Source organism: Drosophila montana, unplaced genomic scaffold (assembly GCF_035044405.1).
Source record: "Drosophila montana isolate Dmon_TW-CO22-7 unplaced genomic scaffold, ASM3504440v1 contig_1567_1, whole genome shotgun sequence".
In the NCBI taxonomy this organism is placed as follows: domain Eukaryota; kingdom Metazoa; phylum Arthropoda; class Insecta; order Diptera; family Drosophilidae; genus Drosophila; species Drosophila montana.
In genome coordinates, this window is record NW_026996504.1 from 24,460 (window position 1) to 31,297 (window position 6,838).

Here is a 6,838-nt window from a genome sequence, read left to right on the forward strand (position 1 = left end):
ACATTATATAATGAAACAAAAATATTGAGATTGAAGTTTATCCAATGAACTTTTTTTAATTCTGTGCATCTAAAGGGGATTGTTGGTTTCCCGAATTATTTTGGGCTACTCTAACATTGTTTCTGTTGTTATTGTTATTAAGATTATTTCCTCTAGATACTCCACGGCCTCTGCTATTATTATTATTACCACCGTGATTGTTATTACCAACGCGGTAGTAGCCACGGCCGTATGAGTTGTTATCATTTGGCCATTTACCCTCCCTCTGTAATTACCTCGACCGCGGTTAAGCCGCGCTGAGAGTATTTCTGGCAGAACAAGATACTGTTGGACTGCCTAATTTTGACACCACCTCATTCATGGTATGGAAAGTTCCAGCTTGCATGATAAGTTTTACCTTATCAATGGCTCAATTTTTAGTTGTCGCTTTGACTGCTTGCTGGGTTGAATAACTTATGGCTAACTCCCGAGTAAGGCCATCTGCTATATACGCACTTTCTAGGGCCTGCTCAACCTCTGATGTATATGGGTTGGCAGTTTTATTTCGTTGTTGTAAGTTCATTAGCTTTGCTGACAATACTTCAATAGTTTTACCGTTGACACTTGTTTTTAATCGTGATTGACTTCAGTATTGTAGTTTCATTTGCGATTAAATTTCTTGCAACACCTTTTAGCTTTGTTTTTATACCATTGCAGAGGGTATTATAATTTTGTCGTGAAATGTGTAACGCATAGAAGGAGGCATCTCCGACCCCATATGGTATATATATTCATGATCAGTATCAACAGCCAAGTCGATATAGCCATGTTCGTCTGTCCGGCTGTCCGTCTGTCTGTTTCTATGCGAACTAGACTCTCATTTTTAAAGCTATCTTTATGAAACATTGCAGAAGTGCCTCTTTCTGTTGCACGCAGTACATACGTCGGAACCAGATGGACCGGACCACTATATCATATAGCTGCCATAGGAACGATCGGTCGAAAAGTAGGTTCTTGTATTTTTGTTTATCAAGACATCTTGATCAAACTAGGCATTTATTAGTTTTGCTCCTCATATATATGCAAATTCCTTTCAACATCGGACCACTCTGTGATATAGCTGCCATAGGAACGATCGGTTAAAAATTAAGTTGTTGTATGGAAAATTGTTTTGTTTTTCAAGATATCTTGACCAAACTCGGCATTTATTAGTTTTACTACTCTCGTCATATATAAGCAAAATCCTGTCAACATCGGACTACTATATCATATAGCTGCCATAGGAACGATCGGTCGAAAATTAAGTTGTTGTAAGGAAAATATTTTTGTTTTAAAATATATGAAGATGCGAAGATATGAAGATATGACCAAACTCGGCATTTATTAGTTTTACTATGCTCCTTCCATTTATGCAAAATCTTATTGACATCGGACTACTATATCATATAGCTGCCATAGGAACGATCGGTCGAAAATTAAGTTGTTGTATGGAAAACTTTTTTGTTTTTCAAGATATCTTAACCATACCCGTGCTTCTTAAATACGGGCAAAACACCATGAGCATTATGAAAAGGATGGGTCTGCAAGGGTATTAAATATTCGGCGTGCCGAAGATAGCCATTATTTCTCGTTATAAATGAAGCAGCTAATTGTACGTGTTCGCCTTTAATTGAGTCTATTACATGTAGAGCATCTACAAAACTTGTTAAGTTTTCAGCTTTACCATCGAAAGCTATTCGGCGTGCCGAAGATAGCCATTATTTCTCGTTATAATTGAAACAGCTAATTGTACGTGTTCGCCTTTAATTGAGTCTATTACATGTAGAGCATCTACAAAACTTGTTAAGTTTTCAGCTTTACCATCGAAAGCTGGTATAAGCTTGGATGCGGTATTGATAAAATCATTGTTAGTTTGTGCCTTTGTGTTAGTTTTATTTTCTACGGATTCTGCGTCGGATTCTGACCAATTGTCTCCTGCTAATTCGGGTAATGTTATTACCGCAGGAATGGTTAGATAGTCTAAATCTTTTTCTTTTATATCAGTATCAAAGTTGCTTTCTACTCGTATTCCTCCGTAAGATATAATTCTTCTTCTTCGTCTGTCGACTCTAGTTTTTCACTAGTTTCGATCGTCAAAGGGGTGTTCAAAATTGTCGGTATCGATATTTCCAAATTATACCTCCTCTTGACTGATACTAAATTTGATCGAAATCTGTTCACTAATTTAGATATATATGACTAATGTGATTGATTTAGTCTTTCTCATTATTGTTTGTTGTGTTGTGTTTGTTAATTGTTTCAGTCGGAATAGACCTATTTTAACCTATACATTTGTAAGATTTGTCAAATTTGCTTTTGATTTCAATAAAATTGTCACGGAGTTCATTCCATTCCATAATAGGAATTTATTTGCTGAATAATTTTATTCATTATATTATTTGTTTAGTTTGTAATTTTCATACCCTGAACCCATTGAAAATGGGGGAAAAGGGTATAATGTATTTCTGCAAATGTGTGTAACAGGCAGAAGGAAGCATCTCCGAAACCATAAAGTATCTATATTCTTGATCAGCATCAACAGCCGAGTCGATCTAGCCATGTCCGTCTGTCTGTCCGTCCGTCCGTCCGTCTGTCCGTCCATCCGTCCGTTCGTATGTATGAACGCAAGGATCTCAGAACCTATAAGAGCTAGAGACTTGAAATTTTAGCTGTAGGTCCTCCTAGTCCCCGCGCAGATCGAGTTTGTTTCCGATATTCGATAACTTGCCCCGTTTCTATGAAATCGATAAAAATCGAAATCGAATTTGAGCAATTTTGGTAAATAATGAGAGCTAGAGTCACCAAACTTGACATGTAGCTTCTAGAATAGTATATATATATCAAATATCCTTCATTTTATACCTATCACCACCTCCCCGCTACAACCTAAAAGCTATAAATCAAGTGAAAACATCAATTTATGCTGCCCACCAATATAAGCCACAATTTAAATGCAATTGTCATTTTGAGAATATACGAATATTTTATAGTACAAGAACTGCTGAAAACTTCATTAAGATCGGCTAAGAAACACAAAAGTTATGTGTTTCGGTTGACCACGTGTTGCAAGAATTTGTGTATTCATGTACACGCACACATTCATGCGCATCTCCATTGAATTCTATCAACAGCATTAGAATTGCGATTGTATTGTTTTCTGTGTTGCTATTTTAATTCGTTTTTTATCATCTAGACTCAATATTTGGTGTAGCTGTTGGGTAGAAGCGGCGGCAAGTAGTCCAGTCTGTTGCGGGTTCGAAACCTACCGGGGAAATTGGTTTTTGTATCCACTTAACCCATTTTGGGTATGTTTGCTGAATTTACTGAGAATCGTATGCCACATATATGGCTTATTTCGAGTTACAATATCTGTTTTACTTATTTTATTATCCTCATAAATAAGATAATTATTGTTTTTACAGATTCCTACCTATTGCTTCGCATAGCTTTACAGGCTATGCTTCTAATTGGGAAGAAATGATTCCGCTCAATTTTACAAAAATAGTTAAAATTATATGTTTATAAAGTAATAAGTGTTGCAGCTAAGTATATATGGAGTAAGTGTCCGCTGCCATGTAATAAGTGTCCGCTGCCATGTAGTAAGTGTCCTCTGCATCAGCTGGGCTTCCCCGAATGTGGCAGGCTGATGCTCCCTCGATGACGCAAGTGGCGGTGTTCCCCTCGCGCTTTTTGATTAGCTGCTGCTGATGTCCTGGGTCTATGGGCTCAGGCGGGGCCGGTGCCGGTCATCGCATAGGTCGTAGTTATAATGCATGCTGATTTGCACGCTCCACCGTAGAGCGGTCCAGGGCAGTCGCTTGGGCAGACGTCAGGCCTCTTTGGCAGTTGCTTTGGGGATGGAGGTTTTGTTACTACTTGTTACTTAGCGCACAACAACTTGTATCTCGAACCGCCGCTACATGCAGCACACGCACGGGACACCTGGATCCATGGACTACGTATCCTCCAACGGGGACAACCATTTAATCTGCGGAACCTATCTTCTGACTTTCACAGATTACATCTCTCTGAACGGAAGTCGGGTCATCAACCACTAAGGCGTCTTTCAGAAAATCCCAGTTGTATCGGCAATGTCACAGATCAACGTGACAGCACACCGCGAAAGACCCAGCCTACCGTTCCTGCATGAGCTGAGCATCGGGAACCTACAGCACATTAGCAACTTGAAAGACGAACTACTATAAAAATCCATCATGAGAAGTTGTGCCATAGTGGTCATCTTTCTTGCTTGTTGCGTAGTCATCTGGTTAACCTTGCATCGTCTGAAACGGACACGTCGGTCCACACCTGATAACACCCAGGAACCTGAAGCTCTTCCAAGGAGCACCGAGGACGGCCCTCATTTATCCGTGGGAGTTCGTTGTTGCTGAGTTCGCCGCGGTACCGGATGCCCATGGTGCAACGGTCATCAAATTCTGGCTGTTTAACGGGCAACGGTACCCGATACCCTCGCAGTCGCGCGCTGTGTGACCAGCGATGGACGCTCACGAGGCACTGACTCAGCGAGCTGCCGGCAGTTCTGCCGGCAATCTAGAGCTTCGAGGGATAGGCTAAGATATGTTATAGTTCAGTTTTAATAAGTGAGCTCCAGCTCCCTTACGGGTCTGTCAATAAATCATTTATAATCTACCAACCCGTTTCGGTTATTTTATATATGTACATATGGAGCTTTATATATATATATTACATACTAGCGGGTATAACCCGGCCTTGCCCGTGGCATGTTTTTTTTTTTTTTATTATGAAAATCTTTATTATATTAACAGATAATATGAGTTTTTAAACATGTACATGCTTCAAAATTTGCATTTAACAATGTTTGTTTCTTAGTTTATTTTCTCCTGCTCTACATAAGGTTAAGCCTAAGCTGTCTTCTTAAGTTGTTTTTATTTCACAAATTAGGGCTATGTCGATCTTGCTGTCTGTGATGAAATTACATAGCTCTAGCATTTTGCCAGTCAGACCCCTGGCGTTCCACACTAGTGTTTTGAGCTTCATTTTTGGTTGGCCGAGATAAGTAGAGCCATTATTTGGCTCTGCATCTCAAATAGTTTATTTTGCTGCTCGAAGAATTTATTAAAGTTTTCTTGCATCACTTTAATCATTTGCTCAAATTTCGTCTCATGAGCCGCTTCGTTCTCCCACTGGGAAAAGGTGAAAGGCGATTGAGCTTGATTATTTTGCGGCTGTTGTCGCAAATGTACTCGCTGGGTTGTGTGCCCTTGGTGTTGTTGTTGGTAGTTATGTGTATCACTATTAAAATGATTGGTAGCATTAAGTGGAGCCTGCCTTTTGGGACCTCTGTTTGCATGACTACGTGCCATGTCTGCATAGGAGATTCCAGTTGCTTTTACGTAAGGGGATGGCGCCAAAGCAGTATATGTGCTCGAAGGTCCTGCACTCTTTGTAGGTTTTTTCTTAGGCTGTGTTCGTTGTAAATATTGTTTGAATTTTTCGCAGCCCTTGAAGTTGGCCGGATGAACACCCCCACACAGGGCACAAGTGGCTGGAGTATTTTTTGGACGTGTGCAATCGGACGTTTTATGTTCTTCGCCACAGACGACGCAAATGTATTCTCGATGGCAATATTTGGATGTGTGACCGTAATCCTGGCAGCGATGGCATTGAGTTATTTCGGAAGATTTCCTTGCGACCTCGATGTTTACTCTCTGTCTGCAGAAAAGTTTGGACCCAAGAACATTTTTGTTATTTTCTTTGGGGACTAGACTTATGAAAAACATGTTCATAGGATTGCCTGTCTTCCTTGATTTGGGGTTGTAGATGTTTAAAGCTTGATGGCCCAATTTTTTTAGTTGGTCCTCAATCTGTGTCTTAGATGTGCAGGGGGATAGTCCTAGAATAACCACCTTATAAGGCTTGTCCTCTTTTAATTGGTACGAATGAAACTCAATTTTATATGCGTTTAGCTGACGGACAGTTGCTCGATAGTTTTCAGAATCTTTGGCGTAAATTCTTGTTATTCCTCCCATCGAGGATTTGACTTCAATGTTGTCCAAATCGCAAGCTTCTTCTATACAGATTAAAAGCTCTTGAAGATTGACTACGTCCTGAATGACAATAGGTGGCGGCTTCGAGGTTTTTTTGGCTGTGTGTCCAGGAGTGTTATTGTTAGACTGTGATCCGGCAGTTAACCGTGCGCGGGCAGCAGCGGCACTGGTACTGGGAAGCTCACTTTCGAGGATATGGTTTTGAGGTGGAACAAGACCAGGATATAACTCATCTAGATCCATATCAGGAGTTTCATCTTCTGCTAGAATGGCGAATGGGTTACCTTCTAAAGGATTATTGTCGATTAGTGCCGAGTTGTTGGCGGCGGTAGCATTGGTGGCATTGATGGTGTTATTATTGTTTGTAGCTGTTTTTTTTATGTTTAAAGCTGGAGAGTTGGGCAGCTTGCGTTTTTTTTGCTGTATTAGCAAGTGGCGCGGTGACGGATTGGTCGGTTGTTCATTAATAGAGCCGTTATCAGCAGTGGGCTGATCCGCATTGCCCTCTGGCAATTGGGGAAAATTATTATTATGGTTAGTCATAAAGTTTGCAAATTCGCGATTTGAATCAGTCATTTTAAATATGCTTGAAGTAAGTTTTTTGTGATTGCGATTGTTTTCCATTTAAAATTTGCTTCGAAAATTCCTCGGGCCTTTTCTGCAGAATTTCGCAGAGCGGGCCCACGTATTTTGTTTGTATACGCACAACGAAATTAACTTTTTTGTAGTAGAAAGACCGACACAAAAGAGAGATTCCAATGTCTGGCGCCGTTTCTCCGCGCGAAACTTGC